Genomic DNA, 16,569 nt, shown 5'->3' with positions numbered 1-16,569 from the left:
CCTATACTACATACTATATGGGCCAGCACTGATCTAGGTGCTTTAAAATACTGACTGATGTAATGTTCTTAGCAGCCTATGGAGTGGGTACTATTTTTATCCCCGTTTTACAGATAAGGTGCTGAACTGCACAGAGTTAACATTCCCAGGATCACAGAGGTAATGGGCATAGCCAGAGGCAAACGCAGGCCATCTAGATGCAAACATCTAGAGCCATGTTCGTTCTTTCTTTCTTTCTTTCTTTCTTTCTTTCTTTCTTTCTTTCTTTCTTTCTTTCTTTCTTTCTTTCTTTCTTTCTTTCTTTCGTAGCTCTTTACCCAACGAGGGGCTTGAACTCACGACCCTGAGATCAAGAGTCACACAATCTACCAACTGAGCCAGTCAGGTGCCCCTACAGCCACATTCTTAACTACTATGATGCACAGCCACTCCACAGAGCGGTGAGAGACTGGGACAAGATGCTTGCCAAAGTGTGTCTAAAATGTGTCTAAAGGGACACCTGGGTGGCTCAGTCGGTTAAGCATCTGCCTTCGGCTCAGGTCATGATCCCAGGGTCCTGGGATCGAGTCCCACATCGGGCTCCTTCCTCAGCGGGGAGCCTGCTTCTCCCTCTGCCTGCTTGTGCGCTCTCTCTCTCCCTCCCTCTCTCTCTCTGACAAATGAAATCTTAAATAAATAAATAAATAAATAAATAAATAAATAAATAAATAAATAAAATGTGTCTAAAAACAAAGGACTGATATTTAGAATACATAAGGAACTCCTGCAAATCAGCAAGCATAGAACAAGGAAGCCCAACAGAAAAAGAGTGTGCGTGCCAAGTATAGAAATGGGCAATTCACAGAAGAGGAGATCCAAAAGGGCTGACAAGCACATGGATGAGATATTCAAATTCATCATTATCAGAAAAATGAAAATTAAACAACAAAATATCACATTAGATCTATTGGATTGGCAACAACTGAAAAGCTGGACAGGAGGCTGCAGGGGGTTGACTATTCTACTGCAAATTGGTGCAGCCATGTGGCGAACAGCCTGATGGTTGTTACTTCATTTATGTACATGGATACTTCAGGACCTGGCAAGCCAGCTCCTGAGCAGTTCTGTCTTAGTCCATTTGCACTGCTACAACAGAGTACCATAAACCAGGTGGCTTAGCAACAACAACAATTGATTTCTCACAGTTTGAGAGGCTGGGAAGTCCCAGATCAAGGCTCTAGCAGGTTCAGTGCCTGGGGAAAGGTCACTTCCTGGTTCACAGGTGGCTGTCTTCTCCCTGTGTCCTCACCTGGTACAAGGGTTCAGAGAACACTGTGGAGTCTCTTTCATAAGGGCACTTACCCCATTCGTAAGGGCTCTGCCCTCATGATCTAATCACCTCTGAGAGGCCCTACTCCCTAATCATGTTGGGGTTAGGACCTGAACGTGTGAATTTCAGAACACAGACATTCAATCTATAGCAAGTTCTCCTAGGTGTCCTAGAAGGGGATGAATACGTGGATGCTCGTCTTAGTTTGTTGTGGTGGTGGGGAAGTAGGGCGATCTAGGCATCCATTTCCAGATGAAGCCACATACATCATAGGGTGGATAAGCACTGTGGAATCCTATGCAGCTGTGAGAGACACACACCAGATGTATACACAGCAGTATGGACAGACCTCAGAAACATAGTGTTGAGTAAAAAAAGGAAACAGAATTAGATCTAGAGCACATTACCATTTATATAAATTCTAAAAACACAAGCATGCAAAACTATACCCCATGTTTCATAAAATACATTTATACTTAGTTTATGTATAGTTCATGCATGAACTGTTTATTGTATAAACTGTGTTTGTTTACAAATAAAAAGACAGAGATACAGATCCAAAATGGGGAAGGGTTGCCTATGAAGGAAAGAAAATGGAAGTAGGAAATGCCTATAAAAAGAAATGAATAGTGAAAATTAGAAGCCAGGGTGGGATCTTGTACAGACAATGATGATAATGTGCCCTGAGCCAAGAAGTGTGATTAGCTCAGCCCTCCACATCTGGGGTTAAAAAAAGTCCAAAATTACGAAATACAGTTAGGGACTGATCATTTGTTTTACACATGGATTCATCCATCATAGGATCACAGGCTTCCCTTATCTACTTAGATTGGTTTGTTTTAAAAATTAGGTTTCCAATAAAACTTTTAAACAATGGATTTGTCAAACAGGCATGCCTTTAGGGAGTTTGGGTTTTTTCTTTTTTTTTTTTTTTTAAAGATTTTGTTTATTTATTTGACAGAGAGAGATACACAGCGAGAGAGAGAACACAAGCAGGGGGAGTGGGAGAGGGAGAAGCAGGCTTCCCACCGAGCAGGGAACCCGATGCGGGGCTTTATCCCAGGACCCTGGGACCATGACCTGAGCTGAAGGCAGACACTTAACAACTGAGCCACCCAGGTGCCACCAAGGGTTTTTTTCTTTTTGAAAAACAAATGTATATCAGACTTGTTTGCTATCTTTGTCCTAAAAAGTTACTTTGGTCTAATGTTTAGAGTAGTTGGTCTCCAAAGTAGGGTATATGTACCTCAAGACTAGGCACAACAATCTGCTAGGGATGGAAAGAAATGTTAGAAATTTGATTTCTAGCTTACAAAATGAGGAGATGGTTTTATGCTATTTACTCCATAAATAGCATATTTGCTATTGCCGCCTTGCTTTTTCGGCACATCAGACCGTCCCAGGTTGAGTGCAGTGCACAGGTATCCCGAGGGACCTTGGAAGAGGCGACATGGGGATCTCCTTCACTCATTCCTCCCTACAGTAACTGCTGTGGCACAGTGACATGTGTCAGTTAGACTGTCTAGTCTGAACTAGACTCACTCTTACAAGATGACCTGAAAAGATGCCTGCAAGAAAACTACAGAGTGAAGATAAAGTTAATCATATAAGTCCAGTGAACAACCAGAAAATGGCAGAGATGACCCTTTTCCTATCCCTGATACAAACCCTCCATCAATCACATTCGCAAGTAAAAACAGTGACCATCTAATTAGACCTGATGGATAATCAGCCACAAATATTGAAATAATCAAGAAGATGATTTGAAGAATGGACTTATAGCCACTTTTAATCTCCCCTAAGTGTCTATTATGTGAAGACACTGACTAATGACAGCGTGAAACCATCATGATGAGAGAGACATTTAAAATCTAAATGAGAATATAGATGCAAGGACAAACCTCTATCAGTTCTTCAGCTATGTTTAAAGTGAGGAAATATTTAATCCACCAACTTTGAAAAGCTCACTTAACTTAATGATGAAATTTAAAACTCCTTTCAAGTCTTCTCATTTCATAGCAGTAGACTTACAAAATCACGTATTTGGGAAACACATTTTTCTTTTCCTGCTGGGGAAAGAATGACTGAAATAAAGTATGAAAAATAATAGCAACAAACTAAAATGTAATCCTTTGTTAGCAGATACTATTGAAAGACACAAGTTCAAATCTCGTTGAGCATTTGAAGAAGCAAACATCAAAGCAAACTAATTAGTTGAAGAAGTTTATTATACAATTAGATGAAAAGACAGACGTCCCTAACATGTTTTGGCTTATAGTATTTGTTAGATCCTGTATCAGTAATGCAATGTGTCTTAAAAAGTCTTTTATTATGAGCTGCTAAAAGATGCCCCGGAGATGTACTCACCATTTAATGATATCTTTAATAAAAATAAGGTCTTATGAACCAACACCAAAGAAATACAAACAATTATAAGAACATATTATGAGCAACTCTATGACAGCAAATTAGATAACCTGGAAGAAATGGATGCATTCCTAGAGATGTATCAACTACCAAAACTGAACCAGGAAGAAACAGAAAACCTGAACAGATCTATAACCACTGAGGAAATTGAAGCAGTCATCAAAAACCTCCCAAAAAACAAAAACCCAGGGCCAGATGGCTTCCCAGGGGAATTCTACCAAACATTTCAAGAAGAATTAATACCTATTCTTCTGAAACTGTTCCAAAAAATAGAAATGGAAGGAAAACTTCCAAACTCATTTTATGAGGCCAGCATTAACTTGATCCCAAAACCAGACAAAGACCCCATCAAAAAGGAGAATTACAGACCAATATCCCTGATGAACATGGATGCAAAAATTCTCACCAAAATACTAGCCAATAGGACCCAACAGTACATTAAAAGGATTATTCACCACGACCAAGTGGGATTTATCCCTGGGCTGCAAGGTTGGTTCAACATCCGCAAATCAATCAACGTGATACAATACATTAACAAAAGAAAGAACAAGAATCATATGATCCTCTCAATAGATGCAGAAAAAGCATTTGACAAAGTACAGCAACGTTTCTTGATCAAAACTCTTCAGAGTATAGGCATAGAGGGTACATACCTCAATATCATAAAAGCCATCTATGAAAAACCTACAGCGAATATCATTCTCAATGGGGAAAAACTGAGAGCTTTCCCCCTAAGGTCAGGAACGCGGCAGGGATGTCCACTATCACCACTGCTATTCAACATAGTATTGGAAGTCCTAGCCACAGCAATCAGACAACAAAAAGAAATCAAAGGCATCCAAATCGGCAAAGAAGAAGTCAAACTCTCACTCTTTGCAGATGATATGATACTTTATGTGGAAAACCCCAAAGACTCCACCCCAAAACTGCTAGAACTCATACAGGAATTCAGTAAAGTGGCAGGATATAAAATCAATGCACAGAAGTCAGTGGCATTCCTATACACCAACAGCAAGACAGAAGAAAGAGAAATTAAGGAGTCGATCCCATTTACAAATGCACCCAAAACCATAAGATACCTAGGAATAAATCTAACCAAAGAGGCAAAGGATCTGTACTCAGAAAACTATAAAATACTCATGAAAGAAATTGAGGAAGACACAAAGAAATGGAAAAACGTTCCATGCTCATGGATTGGAAGAACAAATATTGTGAAGATGTCAATGCTACCTAGAGCAATCTACACATTTAATGCAATCCCCATCAAAATACCACCAATTTTTTTCAAAGAAATGGAACAAATAATCCTAAAATTTGTATGGAACCAGAAAAGACCCCGAATAGCCAGAGGAGTGTTGAAAAAGAAAAGCAAAGCTGGTGGCATCACAATTCCGGACTTCCAGCTCTATTACAAAGCTGTCATCATCAAGACAGTATGGTACTGGCACAAAAACAGACACATAGATCAATGGAACAGAATAGAGAGCCCAGAAATGGACCCTCAACTCTATGGTCAACTCATCTTTGACAAAGCAGGAAAGAATGTCCAATGGAAAAAAGACAGTCTCTTCAACAAATGGTGCTGGGAAAATTGGACAGCCACATGCAGAAGAATGAAACTGGACCATTTCCTTACACCACACACAAAAATAGACTCCAAATGGTTGAAAGACCTCAGTGTGAGACAGGAGTCCGTCAAAATCCTAAAGGAGAACTTCTACAGGCAGCAACCTCTTCGACCTCAGCCGCAGCAACTTCTTCCTAGAAACATCGCCAAAGGCAAGGGAAGCAAGGGCAAAAATGAACTATTGGGACTTCATCAAGATAAAAAGCTTTTGCAAAGCAAACAGTCAACAAAACCAAAAGACAACCGACAGAATGGGAGAAGATATTTGCAAACGACATATCAGATAAAGGGCTAGTATCCAAAATCTATAAAGAACTCATCAAACTCAACACCCAAAGAACAAAGAATCCAATCAAGAAATGGGCAGAAGACATGAACAGACATTTTTCCAAAGAAGACATCCAAATGGCCAACAGACACATGAAAAAGTGTTCAATATCGCTCGGCATCAGGGAAATCCAAATCAAAACCTCAATGAGATACCACCTCACACCAGTCAGAATGGCTAAAATTAACAAGTCAGGAAATGACAGATGTTGGCAGGGATGCAGAGAAAGGGGAACCCTCCTACACTGTTGGTGGGAATGCAAGCTGGTGCAGCCACTCTGGAAAACAGTATGGAGGTTCCTCAAAAAGTTGAAAATAGAGCTACCATACAACACAGCAATTGCACTACTGGGTATTTACCCCAAAGATACAAAAGTAGGGATCCGAAAGGGTACGTGCAAGATGTCCATCGACAGATGAATGGATAAAGAAGAAGTGATATATATATACAATGGAATATTATGCAGCCATCAAAAGGAATGAGATCTTGCCATTTGCAACGACGTGGATGGAACTGGAGGGTATTATGCTGAGCGAAATAAGTCAAACAGAGAAAGACATGTATCATATGACCTCACTGATATGAGGAATTCTTAATCTCAGGAAACAAACTGAGGGTTGCTGGAGTGGGGGGGGGGACGGATGGGGTGACAGGGTGATAGACACTGGGGAGGGTATGTGCTCTGGTAAGCACTGTGAATTGTGCAAGACTGTTGAATCTCAGATCTGTACCTCTGAAACAAATAATGCAATATATGTTAAGAAAAAAAAAAAGAAGAAGGTAGCAGGAGGGGAAGAATGAAGGGGGGGAAATCGGAGGGGTAGACGAACCATGAGAGACGATGGACTCTGAAAAACAAACTGAGGGTTCTAGAGGGGAGGGGGGTGGGAGGATGGGTTAGCCTGGTGATGGGTATTGAGGAGGGCACGTTCTGCATGGAGCACTGGGTGTTATGCACAAACAATGAATCATGGAACACTACATCTAAAACTAATGATGTAATGTATGGGAATTAACATAACAATAAAAAAATTTTTAAAAAATAAATAAGTCTTACGGGAAGACTGTGTAAAATTCTGCTTTAACCAAAATTGTTTTGTTTTTTTTTTTAATATAAGAAATTCTGGGGTTAGGTTTACAAATAAAGCCCCTCACTTGAAGTTTATTTGCAGACAAGTTACTGTGGCATAGAAGTGGATGTCACAACACAACAGTAAGTGCCGTTGGATGTCTCTGATGTGGTTAGTTTTACAAAAACAAGACCTTTAAACTTTCATTCAGAATGATCATGAAACTGTGTACCATAATGGTTGCCTCATGACAAGATACGTAAAAGACTTATCAACCCAAATGTTCTTCTTGTAAAGGTGTTCCAAGTTGGCTGACATTTTCTTTCCTTTTTTTTTTTTTTAAGGATTTTATTCATTTATCTGACAGAGAGAGAGACAGCGAGAGAGGGAACAGTTGCAGGGGGAGTGGGAGAGGGAGAAGCAGGCTTCCCGCGGAGCAGGGAGCCCGAATCAGGGCTCGATCCCAGGACCCTGGGATCATGACCTGAGCCAAAGACAGACGCTTAATGACTGAGCCACCCAGGCACCCCTGGCTGACATTTTCTATGATGACACTCAACAGTTTGCTTGCCAGCATATTTTATTAAGATTATGCAAATAAAATTTTAAAACACTCTTAGCCTTCAAGGTAAAAGAAAAGTTGTAACCAAGAGTGAGAAAAGAACTCTATTAGAAAGGAAGTTATGTGTTGGAGAAGGCATTTTTAAAACCAATGTCTGGAAATATTTGCATCATTATGTGACTTCCTTCCTGAAAACCACCTAAGTGTAATACCTACAGAAACCCTGGTATCTATACACTTTAAAAACTTAGAAACATTAACAAAATGAAAAGACAACCCAAAGGATGGGGAAAAATATTTGCAAATCACATATCTGATATCATATAACACACTAAGAGCACTTACAACTCAATAATAAAAAGACAAACAACCCAACTTAAAAATGGGCTTGAATAGGGATTTCTCCAAAGAAGATACGCAAATGCCCAATAAGCACATGAAAAGATGTTCAACATCATTAGTCATTAGGGAAACACAAATCAAAACCACAATGAGACACCACTTCACACCCACTAGGGTGACTATAATAAAAAAAAAAAAAAAGATAATAACAAGCATTGGCAAAAAAAAAGTAGCAGAACTGGACCCCTCAAGTGTTGCTGGTAGGAACTTAAAATGGTGCAGCCACTTTGGAAAATAATCCACCAGTTCCTCAAAAGGTAAACACATTTACTGTATGACCCCACAGTTCCACTGCTGGATATGAGAAATGAGAACATATGTCCACACAAAAGTTTGTATGTGAATCCTCACAGTAGAACTATTCATAATAGCCAGAAGTGAAAACAACCCAAATGTCCATCAGCTGATCATGGATTTTAAAAATGTGATATATCCATACAAGCAAATATTATTTGGCCGTAAAAAGGAATGAAGTACCAATACATGCCACAACATAGATGAACCTTAAAAACAGTATGCTAAGTGAAAGAAACCAGTCTCAAAAGACCACATGTTGAATGATTCCATTTATATGGAATATCCAGGAAAGATAAGTCCATTAAGATAGAAAGTAGATTAGTGGTTGTCTAGGGCTAAAGGGTAGGGAGAAATGAGGGATGACTTCTTTTTGTGGTGATGAAAATGTTCTAAAGTTAACTGTGGTGAAGGATGCACAACTCTATGAATATACTAAAAGCCATCAAATTGGGTACTTTACATGGGTAAATTGTATGGTATATGAATTATATCTCAATAAAGCTGAGACTAAAAAAATCCTTAAAAACAGACCTTTCCAACATGTTTTTAAATTTTTAAAATTTCCAAACAATGCGTACAGAAAGGCAATCCAATTCATTTTAAGACATCACCAATTAATGCAAGCAAGATAGAAATGTAGTTACCAAGTTTTAATAAAGAACCTTGCATAATCAGTAGATATAACTGAAAAATGAGTAATGAGGCTTAGTGAAGGCCTAGTATGTGCCATCAACCATGGGCGGCTTCCACTTGGACCCAGTGTATCTTCATTAGGGAGAGCAGCCATTAACCCAAGTATCCAAATAAACTGGGCTTAACACAGGCCTTAGAATCACTGTAACACTCAGAGTCGAGCCAAGATGTCAAAAGAAAATAAAGACTATTCAAACATTTTTCCCCACTGAGAGAAAACAATTTTTGGACTCTTTAGTAAGTAATAAACCAATGCTAACTCAAAATATTTTTTATTGCATCACTTTGATCTTTATTCTGTGTATATTTTTAGTATACGAATTATCCTAACACAGTTGTATAATAGGTAAAATAAAATAAATATTTACATTGAGGGTGCAAGCCCGAAACCTTTCTGCTGACGTGGTCAGAAAACATAAGGACCTAGGCTAGAGGGGGAAGTTGAAGTTAAAAAAGCTGGGACATCCCATCTTTCCCCCAACCTGCTGCATAATTCTGAGCACGGGATGCAACTGTGGGTGGCCGAGCCACAGTCAGCCACCCCTGGAGGAAGGAGGCCTCTGCCTGCAAGGTTCCAAGGAGCCTGGACCTGGAACAGAGGCCAAGTAGTACAGGATGGACTCCCACTTGCCCTCATGGCCCTCCCAGCTCTCCTGCTGTGCCTGCTATTCTGTCCAGCTCTGCCTGTTCCCTGCCAGGTGGCCCGGCCTCCGGTCTCCCCAGCTCAGATGATACAGGGCTGGAGTGCTGAGTGTGGCTGCCTGCCTCTCGTCCCCTGGGCAGAACCTCAAAGCCAGCCTCTGGGTCAGGTATGGCCACTCCAGGAAACACACACGCCAACCTAGCCAGCAACTGCTTCCTTCCCAAGCAGGGATGGAGCGGGGAGGAGGGCTGATGCTGGTTATAGAAGGCACTATGCCCGATAGGTCTCCTGCAGTAGACAAAATAAGAAATGCTGAAATTGGCAGGGTCCCCTGAACAGGCCGTCTTCAGCATCCTGCTTTCTGCAGTCCAGGGATACCACTCCTGCCCTTTTAGGGGCCTCAAGGTCCCACTAGGTGGGAGCCAGAGGCCTGGATGTTCATCCAGCTCCGCACAGGGAGCTTGGTCTCAGTCCCTGCAGTTCTGTGGGCAGAGCACATAGGCACTTTGCAGCTCCTTGCAGGGGTGAAGAGAGAGTGTCATGAGGTGAATCTGAATTTTCCCGAAAGGAGTATGACAATGCATGTGGGTACATCAACAGCCAGGTTGAGATTTCTTAGTGGTCTTCCTGACAAGTCCCTTCTGTTTGGGCTGCAATGGAAAAGCATCCAGGAACACCTCTTCCTTCCTGAGCCAGAGGTGTCCTCTAATGTTGTCTCCAATATTATAGGACAGGTATTCCTGACACCCTGGGGACACACACAACATAGACTACCAGAGCTGGAAGGAAACCCAGCCACCAGCCAGTCCTAACTCCATTTTCTGAGTAAGGGAAATGGCACCCAGGAATGGGGAGTGACATGCCCAAGATCACACAGATACATAGACACAAAAGACATTTCTTATGCTACAAGCCAGTGTTCCTGAGGTGGCCTGCAATGAAGAATTATGGAAAAATAGACAAGGCAAAGGTAACAAGGAGAGGTATGTAAAGAGCCTAGATGTAATGAGTGTTCAGTAAATGCCAGTGGTCTTCTCCCACCCTTCACCTGAACTCTCACACCTCTTGTCAAGCTCCCTGATTATCCACTCCACCCTACTCTTACTTGAAAGGACCAAAGATTACATAGGTGAACTTTGAAAACTATAAAACACTGAGTGAGATGGCATCACACCCTTCTAGACCTCATCCACTCTTTTTTTCCCATTCAGATGTCTCCTTCCATGAATATAGTATACTCATCCCACCTACATTCATTTGTCACATGTTTATGGAGTGCATTTGGGCCAAAAACTACTGTGCGAGTTGTCATACGTGTGATCTAGTCATATGGTTCCACTCACTTGCAAAGGTATCATCTCTTCTCTTTACATACTCAAACCCTATCTCTGCTTCCTTACTCAAGTATTGTTTTCTCCAGGATTCTGCCTTTCTCCTACTGTCTCCTGATCCTCAGCACTATTCTCACCTCTGATCATTCCTATATCACAGGGGCTGAAACTCTGGAAATTATGTCTTATTCTCTCATCCAGGGAAGTTTCTGGTCTGGCTTACCCCATTGAGAGGCACTGGAAGATGAAATTTGGAAGATGGAAGAGAAAGAATAAAGTATTATTCTTCTCTAATAGCAGTGGGTAGGTGTATGGTCAAACAGGAGTCATAGGGCTCATGGTATTTAGGCAAGCTCCCAGAAATCACCTGCTTCAATTCAGCAAGAAGCGGACTTCCCAGTGGTGATTTCCTACAGTTCCAACACTTCCTAATTTTCTCAAATCCAGGAGTGTTTCTCCTGACTGTTGTACCCTAGACCCTGCCAACAATTTTGTAAGTACATAATTCCTTATATTTCATCTTTTTCTACTAAAATACAGAGTAGTTTTAGACCAAACCCTGACCGATATGGTCATTAGAGTCCTGAAATGAGTTTCCACCATGAAAATTAAATATGGCATTAGCTTAACAGTTGTGTGTCAGGCATGAGGAAACCAGGATCAGAGTCTGGAAAGACGGCACCCCATGTTACATGGTGGTAAAGCACTTCATAAAACTGCCACCTGCAATAACTTGGAAACCATTTGCTACCAAGCAGGGGGCTTTAGAGGAATTAATTGGAAAGAACCAGTGTGGTAGTGCGCATTGGCCACTACTGGCTTCTTTGGGCAAGATATATAAGTAAAATAAGAGATCAGAGAGACCTGACCAATGAGTAAGCAGAATGAAAGGAAATATAGTCTGGAAATTTGGGTGTTGAAGGGTTGGAAAACCTGGGACGCCCGGGTGGCTCAGTCAGTTAAGCATCTGCCTTTGGCTCAGGTCATGATCCCAGGATCCTGGGATCAAGTCCCCCATCGGGCTCCTTGCTCAGTGGGGAGCCTGCTTCTCCCTCTGCCTGCTGTTCCTTGCTTGTTCTCTCTCTCTAATAAATAAATAAGATCTTTAAAAAGGGGGGGGGGTTGGAAAACCCAACTATTTCTAAAGTCAAAAGTCCAGCAAACTTCTAAGCTGAATAAAATAATTCAGTCCTCCATCAATGATCACATTAAGGGTATTGTTTTCCCAATAATTTTCTTGAATAATATCAAAATGGCCACCATTAAGTTGACAAAGAAAGAGGAATGAGGATCCAGCAGAAAAATAATTATTGAGAAAAATAATTAATAAAAATAGTAATGGGGGAAAGAAAAATAATAATAGGAATTATGTCTAGGAAAAATGCTCTGGGTGTGGTTACTAACACAGAACTAATACAAAAACAATGGACTTGGGCATTCTTCCAGAAGGCAGAATCATGGTTGTGATGGTTTTGAAATATCTAAACTTGCTTCTAACAAATAGAATAAGGTGAAGGGATAACGTATGACTTTTGAAATTAAGATTTTTTAAAAAGGCATTGTGGTTTCCTTCTTTCTCTCTTAGATAGCTCACTCTAGGAAGCTAGCTGCTGTGACATGAGAACACTTAAGTAGTCCTATGGACAGCTCTATATCATGAGCAACTGAGACCCTCTCACCAACAGCCAGAGAGCAACTGAGTCCTCAAGCCCACAGTTGTGTGGGTTAGCAGCTCCTTCAGCCCCAGCCAAGCCTTCAGATGGCAACAGCCCCAGCCAACATATTAACTAAAACCTCAGGAGAGACCCTGAGCCAAAACCACTCAGCAAAGCCACTTCCAGATTCCTGACCCTCAGAAACTGTAAGATAAATAAGCATTTATTACTTTCAGCTCCTTTCAAGGTATTTTGCTGTGCAACAATAGATAACTAATATAATGGCCAAATCAAGAGGTGGAAGGAGGGGTTCTTCACAATGCCTGCCCAGCAGTAGTTCAACACTATGGTTGAAGTGGTATGCCTACCACTTTTCAATTTGTGTCCAGTTCTAGATGAACTTGGCAAATATGATCTTGTACTGTGATTATCCTGTTCTTGTTCTACCTTTCATGTTCAGTTTATGAGGATGTGGGAAGACATGTGTATTTTAGTTCTTAGGGCATTAGCCACATGTAGACTGGTGGGGAGGACTGCACATCATTTGAGTGTGATCATTAAACTGGATGCCGAGGGGCACCCGGGTGGCTCAGTTGTTAAGCGTCTGCCTTCGGCTCAGGTCACGATCCCAGGGTCCTGGGATCGAGCCCTGCATCGGGCTCCCCGCTCAACAGGAAGCCTGCTTCTCCCTCTCCCACTCCCCCTGCCTGTGTTCCCTCTCTCGCTGTGTCTCTCTCTGTCAAATAAATAAATAAAATCTTTAAAAAAATAAATAAACGATAAACTGGATGCAGAGACTGGATGGGATTATGGGATGTGTTTCTCTTGGGGAGGAATAAATGTGGGAGAAAGATAAAACAGGTATTTGATGACCAGAAGGATAGAATATGGCAAAGACAATAATACTATGTATTCCCCAAATCCCATTTTTCTTCTCCTCCCAGACTCACAGCTGAGTTCTATTTCCCAGTCTCTCTGTAGTTGGTGGGGCAATGTAAGTTCTGGCTAAGGGAACATGGGTAGAAGTGTCCAGAGGACTTCCAAGTATGACCCCTAAAAAGTCTTCTGAGCCATTCTTCTTGCACTCTCTCTATTTCCTCTCTAGCTATCCATATGCTGTGTATCCAGTGAAGGACTCAGAGGCCCAAGTAATTGCAAATCTTCTAGAGGGAAGCAGCCTGGTTCCCTGCAAGCATCGTGCACATGCATGTGCACACATGCACACACATTCACACACACACTGGACTACCAAGTAAGATAGAAATAAGGTTTTTTTTTTCTTTTTTAAAAATTTTATTTAAAATCAATTAATTAACATATAGTGTATTATTAGTTTCAGAGATAGAGTTTAGTGATTCATCAGTTGCATATAATACCCAGTGCTCATTACATCAAGTGCCCTCCTTTATGCCCATCACCCAGGGGGTGATCCCCCCACCCACCTCCCCTCCAGCAACCCTCAGTTTGTTTCCTGTAGTTAAGAGTCTCCTATGGTTTGTTTCCCTCTCTGATTTCATCTTATTTTCTTTTTCCCTACCTCTCCCTATGTTTCATGAATTGGCGTGTCATCCTTGTGCAGGGGCCATGCTAATCTTCTCTGTATCATTTCAATTTTAGTATATGTGCTGCAGAAGAGAGCACTAGAAATAAGTTTTTATTTGAAGACATTTGTTATAGCAATTACCTGCCGTTACTAAAACAATTTAACTCCTCTGTTCTGAACTGCAGTTTTACTGGGAGTTGGTGCCAAACTATTTTACAATTATATGCAGGCAAACTTTTAGTTAAAGTAGTCCATATTCACAATTTTCTGACAACCACCCCGTGATATTAGTTCTGGTATTTAAAACCAGAAGAATATAAAACCGTTATCTCCCAGGAGGGCTTTTGTCTTGGCCTGACACCACATCCCTCCTGGAGTGGTTAAGGGCATAGACTCAAATTATTTAATTTTGTTCTCATATCAGCCATGTAAGAAGTGTGTTTTTATCAACAGTTTGCTATATCTGAGAAAGTCAAGGCCCTAGGAGGCCTGGAGACTTGCGCAAAGTCATATATCTGATAACTTTGGAGCCGGTATTTGTATCCAGCTCTTCTGATTTCAAATCCAGTGGTCTCTCCCTCATATCACAATGCAAGGGGAGAAGAAAGCCCATCTGTGGCCTTGGGGTTCTCTCTCTCTGCAAGTTTTATTGCTATCTGACTTCAAATATTGAAAATAACAGACAAGACAGGCAAACATCACCCTTCTTCCCAGTTCTAACAAGACTCTTCCCAGACACAGATGATTCCATTCCCAGCTGGAAATGCTTTCCTGGAGCAGGAATTGGAATTTCCCATGAGAACAGATGCCCCTACCCGATCCTCCTATGTGGAGAATCTACAGGGCTCTTCCCATCTCTGGTAGGCCAAGGACAGGTACTACTACAACATCCCCTGGGGAGGAGAAGAACCTTCAAACTGCCGCAGTCTGGACCCCATCTGCGTTGGGGGGTTAATATATACATAAACGTCCAGTCACTAAGCAAATGAGCCAACTGTTAAAATTGTCTTTCCCAGTTCCTGATCCAATAGAACCTATCTGTCCCGTGGTGACACTAGAAATACCACGATGGGTGGAACAGGATTCTCAGGGAAACCCAGCTACAGATCTCATGAGCTGTAGTGTTCATCAGCAGGCCTTCTCAGCGGCCCTAATAGTGCAAATACACGCAGCATCCCTCATCTGGGTACAAGGGAAACCACACATGTGCCTTCTAAAACAGATGGATGCCAGAAGCTGGATAAAGCATCATTCCAACAAAAAGCAGCTTTTACACATGCCAGCAGCCTGGGGTTGGATCTCAGAGGCCAGACAACCAATGAGCTTTTGCCTCCATGAAGTAATGCTTCTAATAGGGAATCTTACTGGCTGAAGGACTTGTCACTCACTCACCAAAGTTTACAGGGATGAAACTGTGGCATCCAGGCTTTTTCTCCCATACTGAGAGGATCAGTGAAGCTCTGGTTGAACTCTGTTGCTGGTTTTCTCTCCTACAATTCACTTCTGAAATTGTGAGTTTCTTGGGCTTTTGTGCATTTTAATTTCATTGGCATAAAAAGCCCTTTGGTTAACAGACTTTCCAAAGCCGTAAATATTTTCTGGACATCAGTGCTCCATATTTTTCAGAGTCCTGCTATTATTTTTATCACTTCCACTTTATCCATGGAAACAGAAAGATGGGAGCAGAAAAACTTTCCAATTGCACTGATTCTAGGGGTGAGGACTGTTGGCCCCAGGATACAGATTTTATAAACAGAAAGGAAAGAAAGGAGCCATAAGTCTGAGTGCAGCAATGTTTTCTGGGCTGTCAATCCAGCCACTCCCACCTACACATGTCCCATTTCTCACTGTGCATTAACTCGGCAGCCTGCTGCCTCACCCAGGCCTGTGCTAGCCAGGGGCCTGTGTGCTGGGCACTGTCATAGGAGACTGGGCCGCCTGAGCTGGTCTCCAATGCCAGAGGCTGTGTGACCTTGAGTGAGTCCCTATGCCAGTGTGAGCTTCAGCTTCCACACTGTAAAGTGAGCCTACCAATGTCTCCCTGGTAAAGTGGTTGTCAGGATTAGAGGAGGGCATGCCCAGGAGTCCCTGGCACAAACTGCTGCTCAGAAGACAGTAGACTGGCTTCCAATGGTGTCTGTCCCAGGAGATGTGCTTCTGGAGGGCTGGGAGTTCACCTAGTCAGTGACAGGGCATCAGGGAGCACCCACGGAAGGCAGGGACGAGGCAACTTCCTGGTGCTGACCAGGGTCAGGTGCCTGAGGTAGCCTCACGCAGAGTGAAGACCGCTTTTCCAAGAACATAGGCTCAGCATTGTCCATGTAAAATTCCAGTGTCCCCCAAACAGAGGAGCCCCGCCAGCATGACAGTCACATTTTCCACAAAGGTTGTGTGTGGAACAAACTGGTGTCCACCCAGGAATGTGCCAACAGGAACTTCACTGAGCCAGATGGCCTTGGGCACTTGAGACTTCTCCCTGGCACATAAAGGGGATGCCTATGCTTTGAGAAAAGTGGGAAAGGAGTAAAGGGAGAAAATGTTCCTGGTCTCTTAGGACCAAAAATTACACGTCTTCAGTTTAGTGTGGTTTCAGATCTAGACATTCAAAAACATCAGGAAGATGGGGGTTGGATGTATATCTTCCCTACAATATGAGGACAAATGAAGGCAACAGTCTCAAGA

General features: G+C 42.0%; 1 non-coding gene across 1 annotated transcript; it reads right to left on the bottom strand.

Annotated features, from left to right (window-relative positions):
* Positions 1-13,878: 13,878 nt before the first annotated feature.
* Positions 13,879-13,985, bottom strand: LOC123847188 (U6 spliceosomal RNA). The gene has a single exon (XR_006791442.1). It is a non-coding gene; the product is annotated as a U6 spliceosomal RNA (small nuclear RNA).
* Positions 13,986-16,569: the final 2,584 nt, after the last annotated feature.

The sequence above is a fragment of the Mirounga angustirostris genome, unplaced genomic scaffold (assembly GCF_029215605.1).
Source record: "Mirounga angustirostris isolate CCGP_5_RB_7025 unplaced genomic scaffold, mMirAng1.0.hap1 SCAF_6, whole genome shotgun sequence".
Lineage (NCBI taxonomy): Eukaryota > Metazoa > Chordata > Mammalia > Carnivora > Phocidae > Mirounga > Mirounga angustirostris.
The sequence above is the reverse complement of the archived record's forward strand: the minus strand, read 5'-3'. Positions and strand labels throughout refer to the sequence as shown.